Raw genomic sequence first — 18,639 nt, 5'->3', positions numbered from 1 at the left:
CAGAGACACATCCTATTGCTAAACAAGCTCCAGAAGTGGCTGCTCTTCAAAGCTTTTCCAAACACAAGAGGACAGTTAGGTGAAAGAAGTGTCCCTCAGTGCTTGGAGAGAAGGCTTTGGAAGCTGGGTCTGCTGAAAAGCAACCAGAGAGGCACCACAGGGCTTTTGTAAGAGATGAAGACAAAGGAGCTCCCTCCTGGGAGACTTTTGAGCTTTGCAAACTGCTTCTGAATCTCAGCACAGTGGGAGCCTGGCTTAAATGTCCCAGAAAAGGCTTCAGGACAGGGGAAGGAGCACAGATCTGCCAGCTGGATTGGGACATTGAATATTCTTCTCTTTGAGATCAAATCCACAAGAATCTGAAAAAAAAATGTTGGTTCTCTGGTTTTGTTCTTAACCTTTTATCCCTGCTACGTCATTGAAACTTCATGAAGAGTTCAGAGGACAAAGCCCTGCAGGGAAGGGTGGCTTCAGCCAATACAGAGCTCCAAGTACAAGGAGATGAGACCTTAAGCTAACCACTAAAATAAAGTGATTTTGTCTTCTCTAGCTCCAAAGAATTTGTGCAGCTCCCCTGTCACAACTTTCCCCACCTTCTTCTCTTATTAACCTAGCCCAGGCACACTTTGATGAGCACAACTTGGATTTCAAATCTGTAGAAAAATTAAGATTTCTAGGGGCCATGGCAGCAAGAGCACCTGGCTGTGATCACCTCTCCTTCCTAAGCACGTGCCCCATGCTGGCAGCACACAAGGAGAGGACCTCAACCCCCTCAGATTCATTAATCTTCACCTTCTCGCTCTGCCTGAGCTCTGACAATGTGTTCTCCTTCCTTGCTTTAGCAGTTCAACGTTGCATAACAATTTTCTTTGCCCTTCTCTGTGGATCCAAGGAAGCGTTCCAGCTTCAAGGGAACAGGGACCCTATCGACTGCAAAGACAGGCACAAAAGACAAAGATATTGAGTTGTTTTAATTAGCAATGGAGTGGGTGAACCTGTGGGTGGAAAAGAGATTGAGTATAAATGATGGAGAAAGCTGAAAACAAACTAGTTTTGACTGTTTCTCAGAATTTTCTGATCTGAAAGGTCAAAGGCTGAAAAAAGGGTTTTTTTGGCGTGTTAAAAATACCAGGATTGTTTCCCTCTGCCAATAACTTCTTCTATTTATTAAAATTATTTTTCATCTGCTGAGAGGCCTTCCCAAACCCAACATGCATTTTTTAGCTGCAATATTATTAGCCTGGCAGACAAAACAGAGTCAAAACAAGTAATTGTAACTTAGGGGAAACAAGTTCTATAATAATAATAATTATTATTATTGTTGGGGTTTTCTTTTAATTTACAAAATTTTATTTTGGAGAGAAGGAAGGATCAAAATAGTAAACTAAAAAAGAATCTTCAGCTTTTGGTATTTCCTCCTTTCAGCCCTTCTTACTTAAATGAACAAAAAAGGAGGGATGGAGACATAAGGTGGAAAACAGGGAGAATCACACCTCCAGATGTACACTAGAAACCCTAATAAAAGTGTTAGGCAAATATTCCTTATTTTAAAACTGTGAAACTTAAAAAAAAAAATTAAAAATCCTAGGCTGCTCTTTTTGGAGAGCAGGTGGAATTTTGCTCTTTTTAGGTTCAGACTTGGCAAAATATTTAATTGAGGGGGGAAAAAAGTGAAATGCATCTGGTTCTTAAATGCCCTTCACTGAGCTATAGTCAATCCCTTGGTAGCCCAGGTCAAAAGGATCTGCTGCATCAATTTATAGGCAGCCATCCCAGAATTTCTCCAATAGTGAACACTTTAGCTTTGAAAATCTAAAAATATAGTTCCACATCATTTTGGTTTAGGAGCAATTAGAGCCCTAATTCTGCATGCTGCCAGCTGATTTCCTATTGCAAGCACTCCTTTGGGAAATCAGTGTCTGGTTTGTGGGCTACTTTGTTCATTCTTAGGTGCTTGAATCATATCTTGAGCAAAATTCTCATATGGCATAAATTTATACTAGAACATCCCAGCCTAGCTTGATCTATTGCACATAGAAGTTATTGACTTCAAGGCCACACATCACTTTGGGAAATGGCAGGGAATTTCTTGCTGGTGAATGAAGCAGGATGTCCCCATGGCTGCATTGGCCTGATATGTTTCCATAGTCAAAAGAGATGGAAACAACTGAAATTTTTTTGTTGAGGTGAAAGGTCCTTTCTTATTTTACTTGGATTCGTTTTCTTGTACTCAGATAAAAAAATGGTAGAATAAATGAAGGTTTGGCTCAAAATCAACCATTTCCCCGTTTTGAAATTCCTTTCCTCAAAGAGGTGTTTCTTCTAAGAGAACCAGTGAAAGATATAATTATGTTTTTCAGTGAAGATTTTCCCAATGAATTTACAGCTATTACCTTAGCGAACTTTTTTGCTTCCTCCACCCTCCTGATCTTGTGGGTTGCAAAAGATAGAAAATATTCAGCAGTGCTTTCCATAAGGCACTAAAGCTCAGAGGATCAGTCAACTCACTGTAAAAGATGCAAAGAGTAGACATATGACTCCCCCTTGTGAGTTATGGGTTGGAAAAAAACACTGCTTAATAGCCTGGTGTTTGTGTTCATCAGCCCCTTCCCTTCAGGGAGAGCACTAAAGGATGCAAGCAATGTTTGCATGTTGTGATCTGATCAGATTCCTTCCCATTACCAGATAAAAGGCCTTCTCAGTGATGTATTTATCAGGTTATTTTGAAGTAAAAAAGAACAGAATGAATCATCTGATGAACTTAAAGTCCAGAAGGCAAAGAAATGTCATTTTCTGCATTAGGACAAATGGACAAAGAAGAGAAAATGAGGATAGCCCTGGGGGATGCTCCCTCCTGCCAGGCTGGCTCTGCTGGCAGGCAGCTGTGGCAAAGCACATTGTCATGCAGGGAACACCATGTGCCAGGCACATTTTGTCACTGGCAGGTTCAATGCCAGTGTCCCTCCAGTGGATTAAGGCACCTGAGTGCCACTTTAGTCCAGAAGTCTGTGCTCAGCCATCCCTGTGACATTCCATGGCCCAAGGTCACCTCACCATGGTCTTGAAATACTCAATTGTGTTAAATTGTCTTGGCATCTCAGATCCAATGAATCCTAAATTCTCCCTTGCCTGTTAACTTCACCAGGGACTGAGTCCTGTGTTCCTGCCTGCACACCCATCTGCTATTTCCTATTTCTCCATCCTGGAATAAGTCTCAGGCACTTTCCGGGCCTGGAAATCACCAGATCAGAGGAAACAGGCAAATTTAACCTGAATTTCCTGCTTTCAGAGTGAACACTCTGACTCGTGGGCTGCAGTTTTAGCAGCACAGTCACATCTCCCACGCTGTGAAGAGCAGGTCACAGCCCAGGGCACTTCAGCTGCAGAGAATGTCAGGATTCAATGTGTCTCCTCTCAGCCACCTCCACACAAGGCTCCACTCACCTGTGCCAGCTCTGAAAGGTTCTTACTCTCTCCAGACCCTTTATTAAGAGTATGGGCTTGCCCTGAGTGTGAGACAATTTCTGTGGAGGTAGAAAAATCCCTCTAGACCTCGGAGCCCTGGTGCTGGCTGCTCAGGTGGGCTGTGGGAGGATGTCTCTGGCCAGAGACATGATCCACATGGGTAATCTGTGAGAGCATTTGGAAGCGTTGTGTCAGGTGCAGCCCAGTGGAGAATTGAACAAGCAGGATTTGGACGAACATAATGAGTTGCTTGACAGGTAATTTTTGTTCTCTGTTGTGCTATTTCTGCAGTGGCAACTGTCACTGTGAAAACCACCAAGTTTGTTACCATGACATTTGTAATAATTACATCCCACTCTCTGCAGTGAAATGGGGCAGAAATGTCGATTGAAATCCCCAGTTTTCGTGGGGCTTGAGCCAGTGACAACTCATTTTTAATTTTCAGAGCCTTAGGAGGGAAAACCACATAAATATCTCGGGTCCCCTTTGTTTCAGTCTCAACTGAGATGCAGCAGAAAAAAAAAAAAGAGAGAAAGACCTGGCACAGACAGAGCAAAGAAAGATTAGGCCTAATTTAACTATGTAGGGAACAACTCATTTGCTAACAGCTGCTACATTATAGCTCACCAGCAGGCAAATGTATAGCCCCACTGACTTCCCAGCTCCACATGGAGAGAGCTTCCATGAGGGGGAAGGAGGAAGAACAAAGGTGCCATGCCAAGCGTTCATTAGCAATCATTAAAATGTGAGATTTTCTCTCCACAGCTGCAGGATTCCTGCTCCCCTCCCTCCCCGAGGCCGCATTAGCATCTGTGATAACATAATTGCTCTGCAGACGTTCCCCAGCAATGGGATTCTGAGGGAATTGCAAATACAGTGCAAATATGCCCTTAATAAAATGAGTTCAGATAATGGGATCTGAGGTCTACTTCTCCATGCCTCTTCATTTCTAGTGCAGTTCTCTTAATTTCTGAGATTGCCCATTTGCCTCTCTGTCCTAACAGCCTTAAGTAGAACTAATTGCGTGGATGAGAAAAGGCAGATTTTTACCTAAATACTAAAGAGACACAGGCTTATACTATGCCTTTAATTATAGAAGTCATTAACAGTGCACAAATATAGCCCAGAAAAGACCTTGCCCCCATTGGTCCCTTTAATACCATTATTAGCCAGTACCCCCAAATCATTCACAGCACTCTCCAAATTTGGTACAAACTTGCTAATAGTAGGAATATTAAATAATTATTCTGCTTTTATAGATACACAGACAACTCAAGAGCCCTAGAATTTAAAATACTGCCTTGTGATGGTAGTCTCAAGCTATGTCAGGGAAGGTACAGGTTGGATATTAGGAAGAAATTTTTCACTGAAAGAATAATAAAGCACTGGAATGCTCTTCCCAGGGAGGAGGTAGAATCACCATCTCTGGATGTGTTTAAAAAAAAGACTGGACATGGCACTTGGTGCTATAGTCTAGTTGAGGTGTTAGGGCATAGGTTGGACTCAATGATCTTAGAGGTCTCTTCCAACCTCATTATTCTGTGATTCTGTCCATGTCCCCACAGGAAAGTCCACTTTTCCCTACACTTTGCTATTTTCTACTGGGCTGTCCTGGGCTGCTTCCTCTCAGTGTTGCAAATTCCTGGTGGACACAGGTGCCTGTGCCCTCCTTGGCCAGCAGGCCATGGTCACTCCTGATTTTCAGTGCCACATCAATGGCACAGCAGTGCTGGGCTGACGGCAGGAGGGAATATTCCCCAGGGTGCAGCAGACATGGTGTGACAAATTCTGCTGGTTATTCCATGGATTTAGAGGTGATTGTGTGCCTGATGTGCAGCACACAAAAAAAACCCCAGAATAGCAGCAGAGCCATGTTCCCAGTGGATGGAATTGATGCACTGGGCAGCACAGGGTGAGGGCTGGAGGGGGGGAAGGAATAGTCTGAGGCCAATGCCACCAGCATGGCACTGGTGTAGAGCAAGTGCAAATCTCAGAAACCCCATGCAGGCCTGTGTGCCAGGGTTGTGTAAGTGAATACTGTACTACACTTGCAACCCAAAGTGACAAGGAATCTTATATAACTTCCTCACTGTCATGCTATACTTAGATTTTGAATATGGTTAACAGCTTCTCTTAATACCAGATGTCCTACTATTGTCAGCCTCCATTAAAATTGTGGTGATATTTCCTGTTGATTATCAGCAGCAAAACTGCTGAGATGAGGAATCTTCCTTGCTGGAGGACAGGTGGAAAGGAAATCCTGCCAGTCTGCCACTTGGGAAAAAAATAGAGAACTTTTCTCTCTTTTGTTTTTTTTTCATTATATATCTATTTAACATAGCCTGGAGACCAAATCAAGTTTTTCCTTAACTCACAAGGAGAAAGTGTCCTAAAACAGCAGCCTACAAGAAGGGGGAAAAAAAAGAAAAAAAAAGTTGTTGACACTGATAGGGAAAAACACTGAAGAGGTAAAATGCTTGAAAATAGCAAATGGCACTTCATCAGTCAGGACTGTCTTATGCTGTTATAAACAGATGTAACTGAATGATACATTTTTTTTTTTGAAGCTGAAAAAAGCTTGGGCATTGCTGCCAGTGAATACCTATATAAATGATATACTCCAAAATTACTTCCAGGCTTGTTCTAGGAGAGAGAAAGTTGTCTGTCCCCATGTGCCACTTGACAAATGTCTCTCCTGTAAACAAACTCTGGAAGTCAGTCGATGTTTGGAAGTGTCTCCTTTGAAGAAAACTTGCTGATTGAGTCAGCATGGCAGAGGGGATGAGAAGAGGGCAGAGGAGGCTGGCCAGGGCCAGAGCATCTCCCTCCTGCTGCTCTCAGAGGAGGGATGCCCTGGCTTTGGATGGGGCTGTCTGGGAAGCTTCAAAGGCAGCCAGGGAGAAGAACTGCCTCTCTCTTACTCAAAGACAAGCTGTTGATTTTCAGAGGAACTCCCAAAAGGGCATACACACACTTACCCCTTTGAAAAAATCAGGTCAAATTGTCTTCTTGTTTATTACAAGTTAAAATAAAATACATCCCTTCTTGGTTTCAAAAAGCTTTGGGTCACTACAGCTAATTTGGCCTAGAAACCTAGAGATGAAAGGCTTTGCATGCCATTACCACTCCACTGGGGACTCCCAGGAGCTTCTGCATCCCCACCCTCCACTCTCTTGCTTTAATGGTGGAGTTTTCCTAAATCCTGACTCAAAGCAACCACTCTACCCAGAAACTGTGGTGGGAGTCAACAGGGGCATGTACAGCTTGAGCATGGAGCAGGCAAAACCAGGAAGTTTTGCACACTGTGGGGCCTTTCTCAAAGACGAATTCTGGGTTTAGGATTAAATTTGGTGCCTGCCTCTTGATGAATTTAACAGCATCAATGAAACAGAAAGATCTTGTGTAAAAAACCCAACAGGCAGGAATCTTGCTTAATTACATTTTCTACAGGCCAGTAAATGCCTATGAAAAACAGATGTGTAAAGAATTACTTCTTTATAACAATTCCAGTAAATTATTATAAACTGTACACACAACTATAGATGAGAAAAAAACAGTGTCCTGTAATTGGCCCTGGACAGTGCCCAGATCGTCCAAAATCCCTTTTCTTGTACTTTTGTTTGCAAATTACATTTTACAGTAGTGGGAAGACACTCCACCAGGCACAGAAAAATAATTACAATCTCTCTCAGGCAGTTAAAAGAACACGGTGCTGAGTCTTCCAACAGCCCCTGAGGGCCTCGCCCACAGACACACAGGCTGTCATGTCCCACTGCACATGCACTGTGTGTGTTTGGGGGGATTCTCCCAGGGAGCTGCTGCTCTCAGGGCTCGAGCAGAGATGCAAATCAGCACTGCCAGGACCTTTCTGTAAGAACTGTCACTCTTAAAAAGGGGGGTGTGATGGTAGCTTGTTTCCAAAATTATTATATTTACTGAAGATTGGAGTCCTGATACATCCCCCTGCCTCCCAGTTCCAGGAATAAAAGTCTTCATCGTGTCTTTCTGCTTCACTTCTGCTTCGAGACTGTGCAGGTGGCAAGGAAAGCGTGCGTGACTGCCTGGGAGTCTCCTCCACATCAGAAATGATGACTCTTTAAACAAGAATCAAATTAGACAGCAGCCTGTTCAAAGCCAGGCTGGAAGAGGTCTCACCTCTGAAGTCATGTAAAGTCCCAGTACATTTTTGTTGCAGGTGGGTTATATTAAAAAAGGAGAAAAGAGACCCCGTGCCTTCCCCTGCCCCTGCTGCAAATCCACCATTCAGCATTTGGGTGGCTCCACAGGCACTGTGGACCAGTTCTGTGCTCTGTTAACAAAGTAGATCACAGAGCAGGCAATGGCAGTTTGCTGCCATCCTCCCTGTGCCAGCACTGAGGGGATGGCACAGCTTTGCAGCTATCTGGAGGTTTTACTGACAGCACAAACTGCAGCCTTTGCACTGCAGGGGCTGGGGGGCAGAATCCTTTGTGTCTGCTCTCCCTGCCCAGCCCACAGTGCAACTGCAGTGTGAAAATCACTGTTCAGCCCCTCTGATCTGGAGTCTGGGCCCCTCTTCCCTGTCCCAGCCATGGTAGTTCACAGTGGAGCACCTTGCAGGTATGAGCCCCTTTTGGAGCAGGCACTCAGCAAAGCCACGGCCATGAAAGATGCAGGATCCATCCTCATTCCTTGTCTGCCTGCTCTGGTCTGGGTGTTTCACACCACTGATGGCTCCAGCTGCGCAGACTCACCCATGGACAAGCCTGTGGTGGTGCTCCATGCCCGAGGGCACAAGCCTGAAGGGACCATGTCCAGGTGTGGGTCAGGGAGAACCAATTCCACAGCCATGGCCACCCCTATGGCACCCCTGTGGCTGTGGATGAGCTGGGAGCACAGTGAGAAGCATCAGAACAAACAACCTCAGCTCACCACCCATTGCCTCACTGAAGGTTTGTGACAGACTGAGTGTAACCTGGAGTGAAAACATGAAAAATTCATGCTGGCAAGGTGGGAGGGCAGGCATTTGACTTCACTTGAGGCTAGAGAGGAAGGGTGTTTATTAAGTGTTTTTTAATCATTTGCACTTAGTTTTTTCTCAATAAACAAATCACTGATTAGGTGTTTGTCTTGATTGGGTTGATAATTTAAGTGAAAAGTCCCCAAATTCAGGTTCTTTTGCCCATGACAACCTGGGGAAGGGGAGTGATCTTTTAAGTCTTCATCAACTTCAAAGAACATGACTGGCAGGCTGGGACACACTCTTCAGCAAAGTTAGGTGCCAGACTCTACCAATTCTGTTAATAGATTTTTTTACCCCTGAGGTTCACATTTCCCTATGTTCCTGTTTTGTCTTTTTGTTTGTTTGGGGTTTTTTTCAGAATAATGGCAGTGAGACAATTCCTCCACCTTATCTTCTCCTTGGTACCTGTCAAGTCCTTGCTTTTGAATTTGGAAGTAAATGAGGACTTTTTTAACAACGTACTTTTTTCTCTTGTCTCATTCTCACAGCAAGTTCTATACCAATTTAACAGATGCTTTTCTACAAACATCAAATTAATTCAAAAGCCTGCAATTCAAATTCTCAAAACTTGTCCAAGTTGTAAACAGCTTAAAACAGATCCCACAATAGAAGTTCTGAGCTGCTCTAAGCTGGGATGCTAGCGCCACATGCAATTACTAAATTAAAATTCAGGTTCCTCTGTAAACATTAAAGCTTCCCTGAGTCCTAAAGCTTAAATAGTTCAGCTTTGGAAGTGTTTACAAATATTCAAAGTTTTCTAAAGCCTTTGGCTCTGGATGCCATTTTTCACTAGTAACAAAAACGAGACTAGTGTTTCAGAACTCTCTGAAAATAAATTTTTTCAGAATTTGTTTGCCAACACCATCATTCAAAGTTAATTCATTTTCAAATTCAATTCAGATGCTTTTTCACAGGCAGCACAAGACCAGCAGTCAGTTCAGGGTGCACATACTTGAGATGTCTGGGAAAACAGCTGCTGAAAGAAGATATTTGCCATTAAACCTGGGGTTCAGCAGGAGTTTTTCTGCAGCTAATAGAGAGCAGACCTCCAGTACTGCAGTCTGTCTGCACTGCCATTACCTGCCTCTATTTATCATAGCTCCACAGGCTGAAAATTCCTGAATCTGCAGAGCTGCTACAGCCTTGGGGACAAATGGATTCAGGTAGGGGCTGGGAGCTCATCTGGCCATGAAAAACCAATTAGCAGCAGGGCTTTGCTGGTATTGTTCTCTGTGGTCAGCAGAAGACCTTTCCCACAACGAGCTTTGCAGCACACAGCTCCTCCAGGGAACAGCAGGAAGGAACTTTCTTCATCTGCCAGAAGGATCCTGCCTGCAGTGGGTTGGGAAAGTTTGCACTTAAAGCAGGTGGGCTAATTAGGAGTAATGAGGTGTACATGTGGCCCGAGGATGCAGTGCAGCCCATGGAGATGTTCTGTTGTTATTCTGTGTTAAATCCTTCCAGGAACCTGGAGCTTTCTCTGGGCTGCAAGGCCCTGCTGATGATCTTTGTACAAAGATCTGTAAAAGCATCAGAGCTGTTTCTATTTCCCCAACTTTCCTGTGATGTAACCCTGGGCTGGCTGCTTCCACCTGCTGTGTCCTTCACATGCCAGTTCCCCTGCCTTTTCTACCTGACCACTCAGAGCAACTTTGGTGTCCATATTATGGAAAATGGAGAGCACCTGTCAAAAGGGAAAAGCTTGGTGCATCCACATCTCTGCTTATGCAGAGCCTGACAAATTACTTCTGCAGGAAGATAAAATCTATGCACAGCTCCTGCCATCCCTCTCTGAAAAGCCCTTCACAGCTGTGAGCACCAAAAGAAATAAATTAAAAGGATCTTCTGCAGCTGTGGAGAACATTGGTCCTATTTTATTTCCTCTCCACTCATCCATCCAGAGTGCTGATGTCCATGTGGCTGAGGAGCCCACTCTACCAGAGGAGCCTCCTTACCTAAAAAGTCTAGAGAAGCCTGAAGTAGCCCATAAAAGTATAACCCTTGATGACAACAACCTGATTCCTAGAACATTGACATCTTGAGTATAGATACATTTTTCTGCCCTCCTTTCTAAGTAAAGTTCCCCAGCTACATTTGGGGAAGTGTTTCATAAAGGAGAAAATTAACACATGGTATCAGATAGCCATCACAGCATCTCCCATGTGTTTTAGGGTCACTTAGAAGCTTATTAAAAGTGATAAATAATAAAATCTCAGATCCAGCATTCTGTAGATTTCACAATCTATGAAAGCAGAGTAACACATTGCTCAGCTGGCCAGTCAATATTGCTTAAACATTTACACTTGTTACCAAAATACCCTTCTCTGCCTCTTGCTGGAGCCTAAGGGAGAGATATAAGATCTACAGAACTGACAGGAAAATGAGATTTTCAAGAGATTTCGACAGAGGTCTTTACTCATGGCTATTCCTTCTTTTTTCTAAATGCATTATTTTAGTCCATTTGTGCCATCTTAAATATTCCCGTTTGACTGACCTACCTTGGAATGCACTTTTTCATCCAAATAATGCTGTGCTACTATCTGACTCAAGAAATATTATTTCTAATGTGAGGAGGGGTTAAATGGGAAAGGAAGCAAAGAGGCATCAGAACCCCTCGGGTTCTTCTGTTCCCTGGCAAGGATGGCTCCTTTGCACGAGCTGGCAGCTGCAAAAACAGCTGCTCAATCCTGATAGCCTGTGCTGCTGAAAATGACTGGAAAAAAGGCATTTCTCCCTCAGCAAGGAAAGAAATCTTGCAGTTGGCATTTTATTTTGTTGCAGTTTGGGACAAAATAGTTCTGTAGAAAAGAGCTGGTGGCACAGAAAATGGGAAAGGAATTAGGTGTGGGAGCAGCAGAAAACTTTGATTTATTGCGGCACATTTCAACTTAGAACCATGATAATGAAAGCAGATAGGAGGATAATTTTTGCAAATATATGCTGTCCTCATAAAACCAAAACTTTTCATTTGCTTTGACAAAACTTCTATTTCCACCCTAGTAACTATGATCCTCAACCAGAGTATGGGGTTAAGGAATGGATGAGATAGTTTCCAGACCTGGCCAGCTAAATGCAATTTAAATATTAGTAAAATTCATTCTGTGGCTACAAATCCAATGACAGTCTTGCTGTTCTACACTATTTGTATTTACAGGGAATGAGGGACAGAAGGTTATGGCTCTTTACATCTTCCCTCCCCTGATTCCAACTTCACACTGCAGCCCTGTGTGCTTGGTGCCCACATCTCCATAGGCACACACACAATGGGTGGTTTTTGATCTCTTGGACAGTGATGGCTGTTGTGATTTAGCCTTAGTCCTCCTTGTCACAGCAAATTAAACTGCCAGAGATGGCCAGTAAGGTCTGTCAGTGTGGAAAAAGGAAACATCAGTGCTTCAGTGTGAAACTGGGGCTCACACACCAGGCTGCAGGTGGGCAGGAGCTGGAGGTGTTCCCATTCTTTTAGGGAGCTTTTAGGTCACATAACAGCCACATTGGTGAGGCAATGGTCACTATAGAAAAGCTGTATAAACACAATACCTTACCAGCATCCCAAGGAGACAGATTACAAAAATTAAGTGTTTTACATTTTATCATATTGGTTTTGCCTTATTCTACCTATGGCCAGGCACCAGAGCAATGCATGAATGAGAAAGGACCACAGAGAAAACCCCACAGTGCTTTGGGTGCCCTCAGACCTGATATTTCACAGTTAATTCTGACTTTATTTGAGCTGGGGCAGGGGGGCTGCCATCCTCACCTTCTGTCTTCTGCACAGGGTACTGCCATGCTGCTCTGCTTCCTCCCAGGTAAGAACCTTGAATTAAATGGGATATAAAAGTTAGTGGGATAAGCACCTGCAGGCTGAAGTGTTGTTCATCCCACATGTCCCCTGTCCCACCACAAACAGAAGCCATGGGCTAGCAAGATGTGCCAGGAGAAATCAGATCCCAACCAGCCTCTGACAGTGAAAACCTCTGGAGAAATGTGACTGCTCCATTACCCTCCTGACCAGCCAGCTATGTGCTGGGAAAAGCACAGTTCCTAAGAGATGCTGAGAGGTGGGGCATCAGTGACTGCCACCAGCTTCACAGGACATTCACAGAAACAAATTCTGGCCATTTCTAGAGAGGAAATGCCAGTCAAATGCACAGATGGCATTGTCCTTGAGGCAAACCAAGAGGGCCACTGGGCATCCTTCCTCAGAGCCTCACCCCTCTGTACTCAACACAGTTATCCTGCTGTTCTCTGCATTCCTCACTTACCATCTCCCTCGTTCCAGAGGTTGCTGCTGTTTGATGTGTTTTATCTCAGATGTGGCTTTGATGTATTTTAGAGCAAACAGAAGTACAGAAGAGGCCAGAGGAAAACTAAGATTGGGCAAACCCAGAGGAACTTAGCTGTATTTGATAACTGCTCAAACTATTTATTTTGGGTTCCAAAAAAAAAACTCCAGATTGAGTTCAGAGACCTTTGCCCTGTATTTTAAACCAGGAGTTTTTTCTTCCAAAGAGTCAATTTTTCCTTTTGTCTTTGAGGAAATATGTTATCCCATCTAAAAGGAGGCTTGCAGGCTGATGCTAAAATGTGTTTTCTCTGTAAAATATAGGGTTTTTTTTTTCTTTTCTGTATAAAGTCTTCCTGCTGAAACATTCTTCTTGGATTTTTGCACTCTCTCCAGTTATTTTCTTCCTGTGTCCTTCCCCTTTCTCTTCCACCTCCCCTTACACACACCAAGCAATGTGCAAACTGTGTAATGACCATGAGCAGAATTCCACTCAAGGATGGTTGTCTGGGTGTGTGGTTATCTGGAAAAAAAAAAAATCCCCTTTCTCCTAGCAAAATAGAGAAGCCATGTTATAACCACTATCAGGAAAAACATAAGAAATGTTTACTCTCATACATCACAGCAGGAGGGTAAAAAAAGGGTCCAGTTTTTTTCTTTTTAAATTTGTTCTCAGTTGAAAGATTTACTTTTTAACCTAAGCACAGCTTAATTGTAGCTGCTTTAGAGAGTTTAGAGCTCCTCTTTGCTACCTACTTGGAGAGTTAGGACAATACAATACAGTAAGGAGAAGGAAAAAAAAAAGAAAAAATTAGTTCATTTCTTTAAAACAAAAAAAAAAAAAACCCCAAAAACAAACAAACAAAAAAAAAAACCCCAAAAAACAAAACAAAACAAAACAAAACAAACAAACAAAAAAAATTTTTTCAGACTAAAAAGAAATCCTCTTTTGGACCCTGAGCTTAGTGATTCACAGGATCCAGCACATGTGAGGAGCCCTGCTTGGTATCACACTGATAGAAAGGCTGACCTTTCTCTCCCCCTGCTGCAAGGTGAGGAGCTGCTCCCTGCCAGCTGCACAGCACAGAACAGAAAACCCCTGAGGTCACTGCAGGCACAGAGGCACAGAGCAGCTGATGTAGCCATAAATCCACTGCAGAATTACAGCACCTTTTTTGTTGGTGGGTACCCTCTGTTCATCCCAGTGCTACAGGTGTGTTCCTGGCAGCTGGAGGTGAGCAAGAAATCACCCAAAGCTCCAGATTATCCATCTGCTCTTGCTGAGGTGCACAAGAACATCTGAGCAAGTTAAGATGAATTACCTGAAGGTTTGAAGTGAAAGCATATTAGTTAAACTGCACTAAACTCCTGTGAAGATGCTCTTATTTTCTGCCTCCTGTAATCAGTTTAAATGATATATTAAGTAGCATTGCTACTCATTAATCTGAAAATTATGTGACCTGGAAATCAAAGCCACTTCATATTCTTGGATATGAAGATATTAATCTGAATTTAATTAATTTATTTATTTTAAAGCTTTCATTTATTCCCATTTCAGTGTCGCTCCTCAAAGCTGTATCTCTGAAGTGTGATGCATCCAAACAATTTCACAGTGCTCATGCAATTTGGTTATTGGAATAAGTTTAAGGAGAAGGGGGAATAATAAAGAGGTGGAAGATGTGTTTAGCAATACAGTCAAAGAAGTTACTTGTGGAAAGAAATTTGGGCATACCTCAGTGTAACAGACAAAATGTTCACAGAAATTATTGGACCAGGTGTACTTATCTGGAACCACTGTGGGGTTTTTTGGATGAAGTGGGTTTATTCCACTGCTTATCTACATGTGGGGAGAGTTGATAATTCTGGTGCAAGGCATGGTTCAAGGCTGTTGCTCTGCAAATTTCTGCCTTCTGTCCCACTAAAGAGTCACAGTGGTGACCAGGAGAAGCAGTAATCTTGTTCCAGGGCTGGAACATGGTCCTTGTGAATGAACTGTGACACTTCTGGGCATTGCACAGGAGGGAACACTTCAGCACTACCAGACCATGCACTGGAGACAGCAGAAAATCCAACCTCAGGCTGCAAAGATTTGATCTCCCAGAACAGAGATCAAGAACATGTGGAGAGAGACATCAAAATGAGAATGGCCCTCAGAGATAACTCCTGTTATCTTCCTGTTTGTCCCCAGCAGTTTAAGAAGGAGCCAAATCTATATCTTTCATAATATTTTGAAAATAAAACTGGGAGAATAATGGAAAACTTCAGAAACTATTTGCTTGGGTATTTAAATGAGCTCAGTCCAGCTATATCCACCCTCTCATCTGTTAGCTCTCTGCAAACACTCTAACAATGAGTTTTACTGGCAGGGTTGTTTGTAGAGAGCTAATTTCAGAGTGGCACACATATTTGCAAATACCTACTTGTCAGTTTGCTTATGCATGTATCTGTCATAGAAATATTTGCGTATTCATCCAAATAAAGAGATAGGAAAACACTGTGTGACGTGCCTGTCCAGCCAAAACTAATGAACCTGGGGCTCGTTGTTAGTAAAGGATTTTAACATCATATAGAAATCTGTGGTGAATAAAAATTAATATGATGAGTTTCAAGCATATTAAACATGCTGTTGAAGGCAGTTTGCAGGGAAGAGTCACTCAGCAGATGGAGGCTGTCTGTCCCCTCCACTCAGGTGCCTGGGGCACTGGGGATATTTGGGTTCCTGATCAGTTATTCTGCAAGCAGCAAGGCTGAACACTGGACATGTTGTTGATTGTGGATTATTCCCCTAATGCTTCTCAAAAATGAATAATTTTAACAGGCGTAAGAAGGGGAAGGGAGGGGGAGCAGTGACTAATAATTTGAACGAAATGGATCATCATATTTATTTGCATGAGAGATTGATATGGGAATCCACCAGCATCTCTGATGGTGCTTGTGCTGTGGCACTGCAAAGAACTATCCATAAACCTCCTCATTTAGTGAGCATGAAGCATCCATCCTTCTGATTAATTGTGATGGGAAAGAGGGGCATGAAAGTCAATGACTGAGCTCCCTTTCCACTCAGGATTCTCTCAGTGTCAAGTCTGGGCTGTGGGACTAAAACAAATAAAATGGTTTTGTTGTTTTCACCTTGCTTATATTTTTTAAAATAATCAAGAAACTTGAAAGCACAAGAGAAATATGAGAAAGAGGGGTATTACTTGATGTACAGAAGGACTAAAATGTGGGAGAATGTAACTGCATTCTAATAGAGTGAAAAGGATTGCATAAATACGTGAAAATTTAAGATGTAAGTATCTGTTACATGCAACACTCTGGGTGCCAGAATAAGAAAATTTGTGACCTTCAAAATTGCCAGAAGGAGGCAGAAGGGCAAAGTGAAGGCTCTTTTTTCCCCCTTTTCTTAAGTTCTTTCTATCAATTTGTCCTATTAGTCTTGGGGAAGTCGATGGCACAGCTGGAGGAGGCTCCTCTCTTGTTCCCTATTTGTAAATACAGGATTTAAATGCTGCCATTACACTGAGAGAATAGCACTATTCCATTGAGTTACTTCCTTAGCCAATAAAACAATAATTAAGTTAATCTTTTCACCCAGAGAGTCAATGTTGAAGATACCTAAATACTTCTTTCTTTTTGGCAGAACATGTTCCTGATAGAAAATTCTGTTTTAATGAAACTGTACATTTGTATGCACTTGTGTTGATTTTTATCAGATTTTCCAAGGGAAAAATAAAGAACTTAGCACTTTGACAATGTCAAAATATTCAGTTTGATTTTGTATGAATATTTTGGTCTTTCAGAATTTGAAATGACATTTCAGTTTGCAAATACATTCAGGAGATAATTATAACACTAAAATTAAATAAAAAAAAAACAAGAGACAGTTTAATTTTTGTTACAAGAGAATATTTTGATAGCCCCATAGCAATATTTTTTCTTGATTTCACGGAAAGTTCTTAAGTCTTCATTTCCCCAAGACTGTCAAAGGTCTGCTGGGATGATGAATGTTCGTTAGAGATTCACAACTTATTTCATGTAAATGATGCACCTCAGACATAAGCCAGGTTCACAAACATGTCAGTACCAAGTACCCATGGCAGAGAGCAGCAGCCCCAGCTTGTGCCCCAGAATTTGGGCTTTGAAAGGCTGGAGGTGTTTCAGTGATTCATGGGAGGATACCAGCATTTGATTACAGACCTGCTGAGATGTGACTATATCCTCATTCAGAGGAAGAGACTGGAACCACTGGAGCTTTGTGAGACTTTTCTTCCCATCCTTTGCCCTGCTGCCTCTGAGACTTTCCCACTGATTTATTACCAGAGGAGCAGCCCCTGGTCTCTGCAGACCATGCTGCTTTCACAGCAATCAGTTCTGCAACGTGCTGTGTCTGAAACTCACCTTCCTTGGATCAGATGCATCTTCTGCACTGCACGAATTTTAACTTGAAAGGGAGTTTATCCTAAGAAGAGAACACTTGAAATATGCCCTGGGTTAGTTAAATTCATGGTCTGGTTCTGCTCCACAAGGTGAGAGTCACTGCTCTGAACTGTATTACTGCACTATGCAAGCGTCACAGCTGAAGTATTTGTTCCTGCATCTATTCTTAAATAAATCTCCATGTTGTGGCAGAGCAGAGAATGCCAGACAGTTGAAATCATTATTTTATCTTTTGGCAAAAGCACAAAGGGAATGAATCCAAAATGACCTTATTTTAAAATCCAAATTAATTTTGCAAGTAATTCGGGATCTTAATTTATTCAGTACTCATTCAGTACATAAATAGTGTGTATGTGTGCATATAGCAGCTAGAAATTGGAAAAGAACCAGCAACAATATGTTCCTTATGACCCACCCAAAATTTTAAGGCCCTTAAACATTAGTGCAATGTACATTCTGATAGCCATGGTAACATCTATATATGCTGATCCTCAGCAGCACATCTGGGGGTATTCTATTGCAGAAAATAGGGGTGAATTCAGGATGAACACAATGGACCCTTTCCTCTCTCTCTTCCTCCCTTGTTTATCCTTAAATCACCTGACTTTTGTCTCTGAAGCCGAAATTTCAGACTAACCAATGGCCATTGCAAAAAGCCTCTGGAGCTTGCTCTGTGTGGGACCACACGTGTGTGTGCATGGGGAGAGATGGCAGAATGTTCAGGATTCACCAGACTCAGCAATCCTCAGTATTAACCATGTCTAATTGGAAACATTTCATTCATCTTTGATCTTAATAACTTTTTGAAGGTAGCAGCCCAAATGCCTGCTGTCAGAGCATGGGCTTTAGGTCCAGGATTGAGTAGGATAAATCTGTGTCTCAACAGCCTTTGATTTTTAATGTCTCTGACTTAATAGAAGCACCCTCATCCACCCACTTCCTTGTACTGCTCTAGCCCCAGTGTTCTTTTGAATCCCAGCAACTTAAGAAGAATGAAAGCTGCAAAGAAGAGGGGATGGAGAATATGTGTTTTTAATTAAAAGTGTCCATAAGCATTAAAATCTTCATTTAAAAAAAAAAAAAAGTCCTAGAGCTATAATTCTGAGATCACTGTAGTAAGGGAAAGGCAAAATCTCAAATATTAAAATATTCTCTTACCATTTTCCTAATTCTAATAATAGTCAAGTGTACTGAAAGTCTACAGGGATGTCCATCTGCAAAAAAGAATTATGCAGCCTCCCGGTGGAAACTTATTATTCAGAAAATCTGGATTCAACTGCTCATCTGTTTTCTTAGACACTATTACAAGTAACTCAGCTGGATCCATCACTATGTTGGAACTGATGGGATGTGCCTGATTGCAGCACCTTCCATGTGGGATTGGAAGTTTAGGTTCAGTTTACCCACCCGTAGAGAGTTTCTTTTTTCTTGCTGCAAGATACATCAGGAA

Source organism: Molothrus ater, chromosome 15 (assembly GCF_012460135.2).
Source record: "Molothrus ater isolate BHLD 08-10-18 breed brown headed cowbird chromosome 15, BPBGC_Mater_1.1, whole genome shotgun sequence".
NCBI classification, from domain to species: domain Eukaryota; kingdom Metazoa; phylum Chordata; class Aves; order Passeriformes; family Icteridae; genus Molothrus; species Molothrus ater.
Note: the sequence above shows the minus strand (reverse complement) of the source record.